At 32.9% G+C, this 16,011-nt stretch overlaps 1 protein-coding gene across 7 annotated transcripts in view; it reads right to left on the bottom strand.

The window, feature by feature from the left end:
• The window catches only part of JMJD1C (jumonji domain containing 1C), a 291,466-nt gene that overhangs the window by 100,686 nt on the left and 174,769 nt on the right, over positions 1-16,011 (bottom strand). The gene's annotated exons all lie outside the window — the stretch shown is intronic.

Genomic DNA, 16,011 nt, shown 5'->3' with positions numbered 1-16,011 from the left:
CTTAATGTAAAACACTTTGCAAAATCAACGTACCTCATGTCATTAAGGCCTACAGATACATTCTTCAAGTCATTCTAGTTTTCACAATCCGACATAATCTATGCTTCTATTTCTGCATTATCTTGAAATTGCTCTTTCAAACTAATGGCCCACTTAGTCTCTTTTCAAGTCCTCAACCCTATTTAAACTTAGAAGCATTTCACATTAATGTTTTGAGAAATCTATTCCTCCACTAACTCTGAAAATATCAGATTTTGATGTTTTTACCTCTCTCATATCATTTCAATCTTCCTAGCTGGCTCCACTTCTCAACCCTTAAACGTGGCTGAAGATTAAGTCTATCATTTTGAAGTTTGAGCGTCCAATGACTTTATATATTTGTACATGTAGAAAACTGCCACATCTATATGCCATTTTTTTTCTGAACTTACATACTGTGCTAATTCAGTCCTTTTTTATTTCTTAATTGGCCTTCTGGAATTTTAATGTGACTCTTCCAAACTAATACTAAAAAATTTCACTAAATAATTCCCTCATTCAAATCATTTTGGTATTATATATAGAAAGATGTCCAAATCTTCTTCACCTTGTAGATTAACTCTGCTTTCTACTTCATTTTCTACTATCTCATTTCCCTAAATATGTACATCTTACATCCTTAAACATCCTCTGTTCATTCTCAGTTATTCTCCTCTGATTTAGGTCAAGGTATTTCCCTATACCCGTCTGTAAAAAATTCAATCAATCCTTTCAAGGCCTAGTTCAAACATAGCTTTTCAATGACTTTTCAAATATCACCGGTCAAAATTAATCTTTCCCTGACTCACATGCCCAGTGATGCTTAGACTTTCACTGTAACACAATAGAACAGCTTTAATTATTTATTTATTTATGCATATATTTGTCTCCACAAAACTTTTGAGCTATAGGAAGACAAAAATCTTATATTCATCTCTGTTTTCTATAGTATTTAAAAAAGGATTTGCACAACAAAAAACATCATTAAATATTTGTAAAATAAGTTCTAAAATGGATGGTTCTTAAAAAATCATTTTCCAAAAGCTCTTAGAAAATTAATTTACTACAGCCATGAACAAGTATGATCCCATCTGATCTCAGAGGCTAAGCAGGGTCAAGCCTGGTTAGTACTTGGATGGGAGACTACCTAGGAAGACCAACCAGGTGCTGTAGGCGTAAAAAATAAAAAAATAAGGGATTGTAAACTGACAAGGTCCTTGTAATCTGTGAGGTCAACTAAGGGTTGCCCGTCTTAAAAAAAAAAAAAAACACCAAAAAACAAACAAAAAAACATAAAATTAATTTTCAAAAGGCACTATTGAAATGCACAACTAAACTGTGACAGTCAGCATGTAGTTTTAAATGAGGCTGCTAAATGAGGTAAGGGAGTACCAAAAATCATCTTGAGGTCACCAAGTTAAAAGGAGGAATTTGAAGTTAGGGATTCTTCCTGAAATAGTAAGAAATCTTTTAAAACTAGTGTACTATTTAGAAGAATTCTGAGAGCAGCTGTATTATTAACTGAAAACTTGAATAAGAAATTAAGTCCTTCAAGCTCATGAGTTCTCTCTTCATTGATTCCTTTCTTGCTTTGATTCTATATAGCCTGGCCAATTGGTCTGTCAAGAAAGAGATAGCCTTCATAAAATGTGAACTTAATTCTGAGTTAATTTTCATGAGCGAGCTCTTTCACACGCAAGAAACTCCTTAAAATTTAGTTTCAAAGTGAAAGAGGACAAATTTCTTAATGTTATAGTCAATAAGTACAATTGGTTAAGTAGAGTTGATTGCTGTCATTTGGAATAGCTATGTTCTATAAAGTCACCACAAACACTAATTTACTAAATACTGCGCCACCACTTCTAGTGGAAATATAGGAGTAGGTTCCTGCAAGCCTCTGGTCTCATTTTCTTAAACCCATCAACATACAACCTTTTTTATGTGTGTTTCTGCTTAAAGACATCTTATGTAATATATAGTTGATTTAATAACACTGAAACCAAGGCCAAAAGCACTATATTTCATGCCTAAATGAAACTTATCTAACTTTCTCATCTATAAATCTGCCTCTGGTATAAAAAATTAACTATCACTGAGTTTAAGTCATTGCTGAATTTAGTAGGGAAAAAGTTTGGTTGGTTAGAGCTAGTGTTTCAGCTCTGAATATGGCACAAAGTTATCCCCTCAAAAAAGTTAAAACCATAGTAGTAATTTTGAAAAAAACAAAACAAAACTGTATACACGATATTGAATACAATACACTTTCATATACCATAATAAATAATGTCAACTTTAAGGTTCATAATTTTTGGAGACACCTGTTTCTTCCTTCACATTTTGATTTTCAAAAGCCAAGTGGAAAGATCAGATTAACAAGAGAACTCAGCCAGATCATTTTGGACAATCAGAACATCCTAAAAGGAAGAAATAAGACAGTTTACTCCTATTGACAAAATAAAAAGGTTGGACAGGATGACTTTTGAAGTCCATTATACTGCTATAAAACTACAGGAGTCTTCCTTTCTCCCAAGGACCATTAGGGGCCATAAAGGCAGGCTCTGCTGTATCTTTGGTGAATAATTCAGTGTTTCATAATACCCATGTATTACAGACTCGATAGTCTAAAGAATAAAGGGTTCAGTTTAAAGCCCTGATAGATAAGCCTGGATGACAGGACTTCAATTGCAATCTCAGGTAGAGAAGAGAATGAAATAGTAGGGAGAAAAAGGAAAAAGAAATAAGGAAATAGAAAAAGGTGAGAAAACAAGGGACAAGAAAAAGTTAAAAATGAGACATTAGATTCGAACATGTAAGTTATAAAAACAAAGTATTTAAAACTTATGTTTTATACATTTCTTAGAGCTGCTGTAATAAAGTACTATGGGTAGCTTAAAACAATGAAAATTTACTGTCTCATAGTCTTGGAACGAAAAAGTCTTGAAATGAAGGTATCCGCAAGGTTATACTACCTCTAACACCTGTAAGGGAGTCCTTCCTTGCCTCTTTCTAGCTTCCAGTGGTTTGTAAGCAATCTTTATATTCCTTGGCTTATAGCAACATCACTCGAATCTCTGCCTTTGTCATCTCTTTGTACCCGTGTCCATTTTCTCTCTTCTCATAAGAATACTAGTCATACTGAATTAGGGACCATCCTAATAACCTCATCCTAACTTGATTATATTTGCAACGATCCTATTTCCAACTAGGTTACATCACAGGTACCAGGGGTTAGGACTTCAAAATATCTTTTGGGGAAACACATTATAACCTAAAACATATTTTCAAATATATATCTGAAGTATTCTCTCCACATCACTTAAGGACAAAATGCCATACTTGTTCTAATCTTTAAAAACAATTAATCAATAATTTACATTTTAATAAACATTATACAGTCTATATAATGTCAAGAACCATTCTAGAAACTATGCAATATGAAAATATTTAGAAATAAAGATATTTGAATTACTAAATCCTTAAACACTAAAAATGAATTTCCTATAGTATATTGGAAAGTTCATTTTCAAATAGATACGTCACAACAGGACAGAGCTCATCTCTATTTCAAATGCCCTACAAATAAATATCTACCCTGTTACTGGTGCCCATAGTTTTTGTATAAAATATTAATTTATAATCTTCACTTCAGCAAAATATAAAAATAAAATAATCTGCAGATAACCAAATATTGTCAATTCCTAATGAATTTCAAAAAAAGCTCTACATGAATGCCTTTATCTGTGTGTTCAAATTTTAAGACTGTCAGCCAAATCATCTGTGCAAGAAAGAAAGACAGAAAGACAGAAAGACAGGAAGGAAGGAAGGAAGGAAGGAAGGAAGGGAGGGAGGGAGGGAGGGAGGGAGGGAGGGAGGGAGGGAGGGAGGGAGGGAAGGAAGGGAAGGAAGGGAAGGAAGGGAAGGAAGGGAAGAAGGAAGGGAAGGAAGGGAAGGGAAGGGAAGGGAAGGGAAGGGAAGGGAAGGGAAGGGAAGGGAAGGGAAGGGAAGGGAAGGGAAGGGAAGGGAAGGGAAGGGAAGGGAAGGAAGGAAGGAAGGAAGGAAGGAAGGAAGGAAGGAAGGAAGGAAATCAATCAACCAATCAATCACTCGCTGCTGGTTAAGCTTCAAAATGGGAAAATACTCAAGTATAAATAAAAGTATATCCTGCTTTATTTGAGCATTCATATAACAAATAAACGTATTTTTTGGTTGGCAGAAATGATTCTAAATGTGAGATTCTTTTGCATACAATGCAAAATCAACTTTTATTGTTGGTAACATCTGCCACAACAAAAATACTAACAATGCTAACAGCCTGTATAGTAAAAACACTGAGCTAAGGTGCAAAAACTCAATGATAACGAATAGTTACTGCATTTGCTTTATACTCACTTTTAATCTGTATGAAAAGTCTATTGGAAAAGCTATTTGACAGAATTTGAAAATGCACTCCACTGTAAAATATACACATACACACACTCACACACATACACATACTAAAGAGGGAAAGCACTTTTTTTATTTTCAAATAGATATCTTTTAAGACATCTTTTATACTGACCAAGCTATTCGGTTAAATAGGCAAAAAAGGGTGGGGGCAGTTTAACATAACAAGTTAAACCACAATTAAAGTTAGGATTCAAACATGGTAAGAAATCTCTATCCAAATTATCATATAACAGTATTTCCTATACTCCAATTAACAAATTAACATTAGCTGCTTAGTATACCCAACTAAAGAATGACTAGAGAAACCTATAAACAAAGGTATCTGGGTAAAGAAAAATATAAAATAACATCTATTTAAAAATTTGTAAAGTGTTTAGCACTGGGACAGTACTAAGCAAGGTGAATAGATTTTTTTTTTTTAAATCTAGGTCTTGGCTAGGGTTCCTATAACAAAAAAGTGATTACAGAGCTGCTTCTAAAAGGTCCATTTAATAGGGAGTTTTAGCTCTTCACAGGACTAATGCTGAGATTCTATTACTGCTTCTCTTTCAAAATCATTTTTTTTGATAATAGGGAAACTAAGTTCTTATTGGTTATAATCATATTTTAATACATTACTTCATTTCTCAGGCAGACATATCCTCTACTTTAAAGATCAATTATTCTAATAGCACGTGTTAAGGGCTGAATTGTATCCCTGCCCTAATTCCCTGAACCTCCAAATGGTGACCATATTTGGAGACAGGGTTTTCACAGAGGTAATTTACAAGTAAGTGTAAATGAGGTCACTAAGGTGGGACACAATCCAGTATGACTGGTGTCCTTATAAGAAGAGGAAATTTGGACACAGGCACAGAAGGAAAGTGATATGAAGACACATGAAGAAGACGATCATCTATAATTCAAGGAGAAAGGCTTGGAAAAGATTCTTCCCTCACAAAGAGGCAATTCTGCTGACCCCTTTCTCTTGGACTTCTCTCCAGAACTGAGATAAATAAATTTATTTTGTTGAACCTAGCCCTTCTTTGAGACTCTGTTATATCAGCCCTACCAAACTTTACAAGCAGGTGTTTCATCATTAACCATTTTTACAAAAAAAGTTCTAGTGAAACTGCAAGGAATCCATATAGGGAAACAAGCAATCAATATATATGCTATCACCACAGAATTTTGTCTTCTGAGCAAAATCTCAGAATGAGTCACTACATCCTGAATAAAATTCACACTAAATAATTCTAGCCACCACTGAAGCAAAGCTTTTGGGTAGAATGTTATGTGGTAGGAAGAGAGAAGGTCTTGGTCAGACAAGTTTGCTTCCTCTTCCCTTTCATTTTTCTTCAAGTAGACTGAGACTATCTTGGTACTTGAGCTTTGGTAAGCAGAATGACACATCTTCGGGTAATAGATGTTGCATGTGTTATAAGTTTAATTCAAGAGATAACATAAATACGATGGTATATAAAGACTGTTAGGTGTCTCTTAACAGTAAATAGTACTATACTAATAGAAGTATACTAATAATTAAGTTTTGCCTTGACATTCAGATAACTTTTTGGATCTTTTTGTGTAGTTTAGTTCCCCAAACTGTGTAGGGACTAGCTGTGTGTGAGATGAGACTAGAGTAGTCTTTTAAAAAATACCTACTGTGGTTTATTTTTAAATCTTAAAAGCATCCAAAAATACTTTAAAAATATATATTCAAGTGCAATGACTTAAGGTATCCTTACCAGTAAGCCTATAGAGAAGTATACAAATTTTAAAAATCAACAACCATATGCATTACTGAATTAATAGAAAGACATTTTTCTGTTTTCCAAATATTCAAGTAGGCACTAAAATAGATAAATTTTCTGAGTGATTTTACTACCAAATGAAATAAAAGTATTTTCTAACATGTTTATTAGGATCAGTATGCAGTCTGGTCAATCATTGTTCTCTTCACTTCTCTTGGTTTAGGTATCCCTGAAGTAACTGCACTTACTTTATTAGAATGTCCTTCTCAAAGGCATATTGCTATGCTTGTAATCAAACTTTACAGCATATGAGTAATTTAATCAAAATATATATTTTTTTCTGGCATTACTCCTTAGTACCTATTCTGAAAAGGTATTAAATATACAATTTCTTTATTTCATTATTTTATAGTGGTTGGCAGTCACAGAAATTAATTTGACAGATTCAATTGAATTTTCCTAGTATGTTCTTTCTATCCAGTTCCTATTCCGAAAGGGAAGCATGAATGTTGACATTCATAAAAATAGTTAATCCTCTTCACTCAATGACTTACTTTAAAAAACATATATGGAACACCTAGATATTACCCATTTCAGGATATTTCAATGCTTCATATAAATATCATACATATTAAAAATAAGTAGGACAATTAAAAAGTAGGTTTAGGTTTCCGGGTTAAGATGGCGAATTATATACATGCATTTAATTTCAGTCCCTCCTGAAACCCTACTAAACACTATGTCAGGAAAATTCTTTAGAAAGAAAAATACTCTAGAAGGATAGGGAAAAAAGGGGAAGAAATAGAAAAATCACTTGCATTTTTAAAGTTAGAAAGGAAATGGATTGGTGGTAAATGACTTAGATCAGAGAAAGCTAATCCCAGGCTGAGATAAAAAGAAGCTGAGAATCAACCCATTTTAACACCACAGAATCTTTAAAAGATTTAAGAACTGGCAGTATCAGGTAACACTGAGAACTGAAGATAAAGGGTATAGAGGGCTAAAAGGAAGAAATATGTCAGTGATAGCCATTTAAGAACAAATCAGATCCCTCAATCCCTTGCATGACTCCATGTACTGAAGAGATAAGCCATCTTAGAAGTATAGTCTCTGGAAAGTTTAAAACAGAGGGTCTCGTCATAAATAAGTTTAAAACTTCTGGGTCTCATCATCATATCCAAAGCAAAACAGGAAAATTAAGTGACTATATACATACTAATATCTAAAGGCCTTCTTTACCTCCCTACCCCCACTTGGTACTCAGAATCATTATAGACAGATCCTTACCATACAGACAGGAGGTTGATCCTTCCCCAGAGAAATTAACAAATCAGACAAATTCTATTACTGGAGTTTCACCCACAGTCTTCTCTTCCCAGATCACCATACGATAAAGTTCAAAATAGACAAACCCTATCCATGTACTTAGAACTTCGATCAACATTTTAGTTTCCTTCTTAATCAGAAGAAACCACCCTGGGATAATCTGGTATCTGTAGATATCTTCTAATTTAAAAGCTAAGAGTCTATGGAACATATAGACAAAAGGAAAAGAGTAACAAGTAGAAAATAAACTATTAAGAGAGAGACTGAAACTATAACAAAATCAAAACTTATATACTCGAAATAGGACATTTCATCCATGAAATAAAAACAGATGCTATTTTTTTTAAAAAAAGTAGGAATATTAAAAGAAAAGTTGAGGAATACTTTTTAGGAAACTAGAAATTGTAAGTAGAACAAAAACACAGAGAAACAGAAAATAGGAAAAAATTAGAGAACCAGAAGAAAAATGAAGAATCGACATCCATTTTTAAGACAGAATAGAAAAAAATAGAGAGAAATCTGTAATAACTAGGGCGGGGGGAGGAGGGAGATAGACAAAACAAACAAATAAGACTGAAAAAAATCTTCCAGGGCTGAGGAAGTAAACTGCCAGATTAAATGGGTCTATGTTTATCAATGGATGAAAACAGACCCATACAGAGAAACATCACAGCAAAATTTCAGAACATTTGGAGATAAAGAGTAGATTCTACAAGCTTCCAGAAAGAAAAATAAAGAGAGACATACAAAGGATAAGGAAACAGAATGTCAGGCTGTTGGCTTGGAAGCTTTTAAACATAATGGTACATCTTGAAAATAGTGAAGAAAATTTATTTCTAAGCTAGAATTAGCCGCCAGACAAACTATCATCCAGGAAGACCAAAAAATGTAACTCTCTCAAGAAGCTAACTCAGGATATGCTCTACCAAATGGCAGAGTAAACTGAGAAAACAAGGATATAGAAAACAAATGTGCTGACACATTAACAGGGAATAAGGCAACCTCAATTAATACAATAAGAGTCCAGGATTACAACTGTGTAACAGACCTAGAGGGTAACCAATCTATACTCGAACACTGTAATATAAAAAATAGGTATGTTGAGGTCTATTATCAATAAGATCTGCCTCTGTAAATCCTTTAGCTCGAGGGCAGAATTCCTGGGTTTAAGTCTAATATGTACTCGGCTAGTCTTGGTCATGTGGTAATGGAGCCCATGTCTCTGCTGTGCTGCATATATGTCAACTGTTCTGCTCTGACTTACTCCTGAGAAACAGAGGTAAACTGGAATTAGAATTATGAATTAGAATTAGGGGTAAATCAGAATTAGAATTATCAGGGAGAGAGTAGCCCCTTTCCCTCTGTCTATACTCTGGTGGGGCATCTAGTATTTAGTCTACAATAAAGGCCTATCAGATACTTCGATGGAGGTAAATAGGAATCACACCATCACTCATCATTATTCACTTTATGAGTAAGTCATGACCATCCCCCCCCCCCCCAAAAAAAAGGGACTGGAAAGCTACACAATGACCTAGAAACTGTTCTGCTTATATCTACTTCTGGAAGCTTTCATCCAATGATGGCAGTAATACACTTCACCATACAGAGTTAAGTCTGCCTTTGTGACTCAGTTTTTGAAAACTAAACAGTAAAGTTTATGGATAAATACTTGGGTCATAAAGTTATAAAGAAAAGCAAGAGATTGATAACACAAAAGTCGTGACACTAGTTACCTGTTTTGGAATGGGGATAGACAAAAAAATGCAACTGGGGTGGGAAACACTGAGAAGCATTGGTAACGATGTACTTTTCAACCTGAGTGGTAGCTAAAAAGCAAGTCGTTTTATTATGTAAATTCATGTAAAATATTTTGTAAGTATGTTTATACATGTTTTTATTTTTGGGGGCATTTCACAACTTAAAAAAGAGGTTTATGTTTTCTGAATTAGCAACTATATGAACCATAGAAACAAAAAACTTTTCTGTTAAGTTCACACAGAGATGCTCAAGGTAGGCTTCTCCCCAAAATACGAAGACTGTTTTAGGAACGTAACACACTACATTAACATGTTAAAGGAGAAAAATATATGGTTATCTGATTACATACAGAAAAGCATTTAATGAAATTGAATAATCATTTATGAACAAGAAAAAATCAATATAATGAACAAAAAATTTCTTAACCTAATAAATGATAATGTAAATTCTAGATCTAATATCACTTTTAATGGTTCAAAGAGAGCTGAGGTTTCCAACTATAATGCCTCCACAATAGTTAACAGGGTAGTGTCCCTGATTTTGATCTATTTAGCTTTTGAGGCAGGTGGTCAGTGCCTAAGGCAAAGGAAACCCCAATTACAAGCTGCCACCTTAGTTTACTTCGATGTGCTATATGAATGTTACATTTTTTCTATGTTTGCCATGACATGAACAAGGTTAAGAAGGCAGTGGTGACTCATAATAATTACCTATTTCTAATTTTGAAAGCTACTACAAACCATTTCCTCATCAGGTAAGTATTCTCTTTACCATCAAGAATGATACAACAATGCATGCTATAAATGGCATAAACATGCCTGCTATAATCATTTGTATCCAACATTGACCTGTATGTTTTAGTCAACACAGTAGATAAAAGAAAATTTTGGAAAAAAGTATAAGCTTTGGGAAAGAAGAAGCAAAATGGTCATCAGGCAAAAAGTCCAACATAATTTATAGTTAAACGATTGGAACACTGTTCAGAAAGTCTACTGAACAAAATGATCACTCCAAAATCATACTTCTATACCTGAGTATCTATAATAAAATAAAATAATAGCATAAAAAAGATTTTACTCATAATAGCAAATAACATAGTACTATACTATAAGATTACAGGAATTAGTCAACAAAAGAGTTGCAAGACCTTTTCTGGAAAAATACTATAAACTCTTAAAGCATAAGAGCCTAAATAAATAGACATACACCATCCATTTTGGAAAGGCAAAACAGACATTTTCCCTGAATTAAGATATAAATTCAATATAATTCCAATAGAAAATCTCAAAGAAATTATTTCTTCTATGTATCAAGCTAAGCTTGAAAACTGCAAAGAATAGCCAAGATGGAACTTAAGACAACAAAACAGAGGCACTTGCCTCATCAGGTAACAAGACTTATAATAAACCTACAGTATTTAAGATAGTGTTCTACTGGTTAAAGAAAGACAATTAGAACAGATGACAGATCAGAAAGAGTCACTTATTAAGAAAATATGTTATTTAAAAAAGGTTGCATTGCATATCTATGGGAAAGGGATGGATTATGGATTATTTAATAAATGTAGCCTAGAAAATTAATATACTACTTGGGAAAATTATGATCCTTACCCTCACAAAATACAAAAAATTGACTTGATAAATTGACTACTCTAAAATCTAAAACTTTTACTTACTAAAATTTACTAACACATGTAAAAGATGAGCAACTGGGAGATGATATATATATAATATACAACGAACCAATAAAGGATCAGAATCTAAATAGGTGAAAAAAATTCTATAGATCAATCTTTTGAAAGAGACATCTTTCCATTGAACAATGGATAAAAATACTGAACAAGTGACTAAAAAAACAGGAGGCCTACAGGGTCATCAAATTTATGAAAAAAAAAAAAAGCTCAATTTTACTGATTATCAAATAAGCACAAATGAAAACGACATTAAGATACTACTTTATGAGATTAGCAGCAATTATAAAGACTGACATACTAAATGTTGATGTGAAAAAAGAGAAACTCTCAAAAAGGGCTGATGGGAAATACATGGAAACAATGCCCCTGGAGAGCATTTTGGCAATGTCTAATAAAGTAAATATATCCTAAACTAAACAATTCCACTTCTAGAAATATATCCTCAAAAGTTCTCACTGTACACCACAGAAATAAGTACAAAAATGTTTGCTACAAATTGTTTCCAATAGGAAAAAAATAAGAAACAACCTAAAAGTTATTCATAGGTGTATGGATAAATACATTTGACAGAATCATGTAATTGAATACTATATTAAGTTAAAATGAACTAAAACTTCTAAATCACAAAAACAAAGTTAAAACTTAAAATTGCAGAATGGTATATATAGTATGCCAAGTTTAAAACATGCAAAACAATACCATATATTATGAATGCCTATGAATAGAGTCACAGACAGAAGCACAAATAAGAATAAGAAACAACGAATTTAGATAATGATTACCTAGGATTAGGGAGAAGTACATGTGGAACACTTTTATTTCCAATATAAAAGGCCTAGAGCAACTATGGCAAAATGTTAAGATAAAGCTGTATGGTATGAACATAAAATTACATTAGGTTACCATCCTTATGTACTATATGATACTATTACATAAATTTTTCATTCTGATTTTAAGAAACCCTGAATTATTAAGCCATATCTGTTAAAAGCCAGGTAAAGTTTAATTCTTAAACAAACAAACAAACAAAATTGATCACAATAGGGAATATTCTCAATCTCTCATTGATTTACTCCAGATAATCTAAATATTAAACCTATTTATATACCAGGGAATATCAAAACCCTAAGAAATGTGAATAGAATTTAATCTGAGCTAAAAAAATTATTAGCTCTATGAAGAAATATTAAAAAAATATCTATTTACAAAGAGTAAACTGAATATATTTAAAGAATAAACTTTTAAAAAACTGTTATGATATATATTTTAAATATAAGAAATGGAAATGTGAAGTATAAAATTTAGCAGAAAGTTTTCTAAATGCCTTGTACAGTATTTTACAATATCATCAATTCCTAAGTTTTCTCTTCTCTTCCATTCTCCTTATACTTAATTCTTCTGATAATTAATCACTTCCTTAAGAAAAAAACTCAGACAGTAATTTACTTTTCTTACACCAACTTTCCTACCTCACAGCATTTCTGAATGGCTTACGGGATTGAAAACTTAAAAACTCAGACTGCAGAAAAAGAAGCCAAGAATATTATCTTCTAAAATGAGTACAGTTGACCCCTGAACAATAGTTTAGGGACAGGGACCGGCACAAGACTAAAATCTCTTGAGTTAAACTTGTGACTCCCAAAATTTAGTTGTCCCTTGCTATCTAAAAGGAGTCAGTTTTAGGTCCACATGTATACCAAAATCCACAGATGCTGAAATTCTATTTATAAAATGGCAGAGATGAATGAATATAAGTCAGCCCTCCTCATGTGGGAACTCCCAACTACAAATCAAAAACAGTACTGAAAAGAAATTTTCCACTAAAATAGCTAACCTTGTAATCAGTTTTGTTCCGCTTCTGTAGACATGCTTGCAGCATAGGTGGAAGGGCAGGGTGACCTCGAGATCAACTGAAGACCTCATCCTCCCCTTTCCTTGTTCTGTCTAGATAACAGATGTATTGCCTTTGCTGTTTAAGCCTTATAAGAGTAAGGTTACCCCTGAGCTCGGGGCCCAAATCTTCAGAGTGCTAGCTCTTCTGGGACCACCGGAGTAATAAACCTGAGTTTTCTAACTTGGTTTCTTGCTGGTCTGATTTTTCTACAACAGTACGTAGCTAGTTATTTTTTTAAATTTGTGTGTAAGTGGAGCCATATAGTTCAAATTCATGCTGTTCACGGGGGCAACTGTATAATAAAAATGATGATTGTTTTATAAGTGCTTTTTAAAATCCATCTCCCTCCCATTTCCTATTAGCATAAGCATTCTATTAAGGCGGTTTGGTAAGACACAAGGAATACGAACAAACTTCTAGTGCTAAACTGACATAGTGTTTAAATAGCATTTTGCAATTTATGGCATATGACAAAAAGAAGTTATTTAAGGCCTCTGAACATGCTACATATTTAAAAAAGAAACAAAGTTATGGAGATTAAAGAAAAAAATACAATTCTTTAGGAATGAGGGATGGGGAAAGGGGTAGGGTTTGTTTGTGGAAAGGTGCTCCTTTAACAATATCCAAAGACAAAAATCAAATTACTGGTAATGTGCCTCATACCTAGTTCTTAAAGTAACTATAAGGATGTATTTATTTATTGTTATTTTATTTTTAATATAACATGAAAACCCATTCACAAAACAAAAACTATATGAACAGTTAATTTTAGAAGATAATGCCAAACTATTTTATAAAATTGTTCCATCATTTTACACTCCCACTAAGAAAGTAAAAAATAGCCCAAGGATTTGCACTTTCTCAAACACCTGGTGTTGTTACATTTTAAAACTTCAGTCAATAATGATTTTGTAAAATAGTATCTTTTAATGTGCACTTTCCAGATCACTAATGATGCTGAATATCTCTTAATGTGATTATTAGCCATCTAAGTAGTCCTCTTTTCGTGAAATGCCTGTCTGTGCACTGATCCCAGCTCCTTTCTCCTCCTTAGTCTGTTTATGCATTACTTAGTAATCTGTGTTATAAAACAGACTCAATTATTTAAAGGCATTTTTAGATGATGAAATATTAACCACGAAACAAATTATCTATTTTTATTAAACAAGAAATTGAGTCTTGTTTTAAAAAAATGTTCCCTGCTTCATAGCCTAAATTTTTGCCTTTATATTTGAAGTTTTAAATTTGTTTTTGAAACTGAAATGTGTACCCATTAGATTCTTATGCTCCCCATCTAATTACTATATATATTTGGGAACAATCCAATTTCATTTTCTTCCAAAAGGATATCATATTCCCCCCCACCCCAGTTGAATATAATGAATAGTTTCCCCTTCCCCGACTGTTCTAAAGTTTTATCTCTGTCATAAATCAAAATTCCACCACATACTCAGTTCTATTTGGGGAATATTTATTCTACTGCGTTGGTCAATTTATCTATTCCTGTGTCAAATGCCATACTGTTTTAATTACTCAAGCTTCACAGCAATCTTGATATTTGGTAGGGAAAATGAACATCTATACCTGGTATTCTTCCAAAAAGTATCTTATTCTTACTCTTCATTTTCCCAAATAAAATTAGTCACTTTATCAATTTGCAAGAAAAATACGAGGTTTTTGACAAAAATTGCATTTTATTTATGTTAATTTGGTGCCGAACTGACATTAAGTGTTCCTGTAAACATAGTATGAAGGTTTTCTAATTTCTTCTATAGAGGTCTTGCACATTTTTTGTTATACTCCAAAGTACTTGTCCTTGATTATTTAACATTATAAAATGGAATCTCCCATTTAATTATGCTTCATAGTTGATTAGTCCTGAGATATAATGAAAGTGACTGTAGATCTTATATTTATCTGGATTTTCTTCTCTTAAAATGTCTTTGGTTTCAGTATCTGGGAAATACTATACTCATAAAATATGTTGGAAGTGTTTTCTCCTACTCTATTTGCTGAAAGTGCTTTGTGTAGGCCTAGTATTATTTCTTCCTAAAATATGTGTGATAGAATTCATCAGGGAGACAACCTAGCGAAAACAGTTTATCTGGGACAATAATTTTCTTCGTGGGAAACCCTCTTGTTAAATATTCAATTTTCTTTAATAAATGTAGGTTAATTCAAGCAAAGTCTTCCTTTTTTAATAGTCACTCTGATTCCCACAGTGTGAATTTATTATAAATTATTCAGATAATCCCCTTTGGATAGACAATTAGGTGATTTCTGTTATAATATAGATTAGCCACAGAGATACATTTTTACATCTATATTCTAGGTCAGCAAACTAGTCCATAGGCCAAATCTGGACTTCTTTTTTTCCAATTACAGTTGACATTCAGTATTATATTAGTTTCTTGTGTACAGCATAGCAATTAGATATTTATACAACTTAGAAAGTGATCACTTCAATAAGTCTGCTACCCACCTGGCGCCGTTATTACAGTATTATTGACTACATTCTCTATGCTGTACTTTACATCTCCGTGACTATTTTGTAACCGCCAATTTCTACTTCGTAATGCCTTTGCCTTTTTCACCCAGTCTCCCAACCCCTCTCTTATCTGGCAACCATTAGTTTATTCTCTGTATCTATGAGTCCATTTGTTTTGTTTATTCATTTATTTTGTTCTTTGGATTCTACATATTAGTGAAATCATATGGTATTTGTCTTTTCCTTGCCTTATTTCACTTAGCATTTACATCCTCCAGGACCATCCATGTTGTAGCAAATGTTAAGATTTCATTCTTTTACATCGCTGAGTATATAAAAGTAATGTATATATGTACTACATCTTTATCCAGTCATCTTTTGACTATTGTAAAGAATGCTGCAATGAACATAGGATGTATATATCTTTTCAAATTAGTGTTTTGGGTTTCTTCCAGAAGTAGAATTGCTGTATCACAAAATAGTTCTATTTTTAATTTATTGAAGAATCTCCATAGTGTTTTCCATAGTGGCTGAACCAATATGCAACCCTACCAACTCAAGTAAACTCTTCCTAAGTTTAGAGTTTGTGTTATCAAGGAATTTGCCCATTTCAAAAAAGTAATCCAATCTATTAGCATAAAGTTCATTAATT

Source organism: Rousettus aegyptiacus, unplaced genomic scaffold (genome assembly GCF_014176215.1).
Source record: "Rousettus aegyptiacus isolate mRouAeg1 unplaced genomic scaffold, mRouAeg1.p scaffold_m13_p_6, whole genome shotgun sequence".
Lineage (NCBI taxonomy): Eukaryota > Metazoa > Chordata > Mammalia > Chiroptera > Pteropodidae > Rousettus > Rousettus aegyptiacus.
The sequence above is the reverse complement of the archived record's forward strand: the minus strand, read 5'-3'. Positions and strand labels throughout refer to the sequence as shown.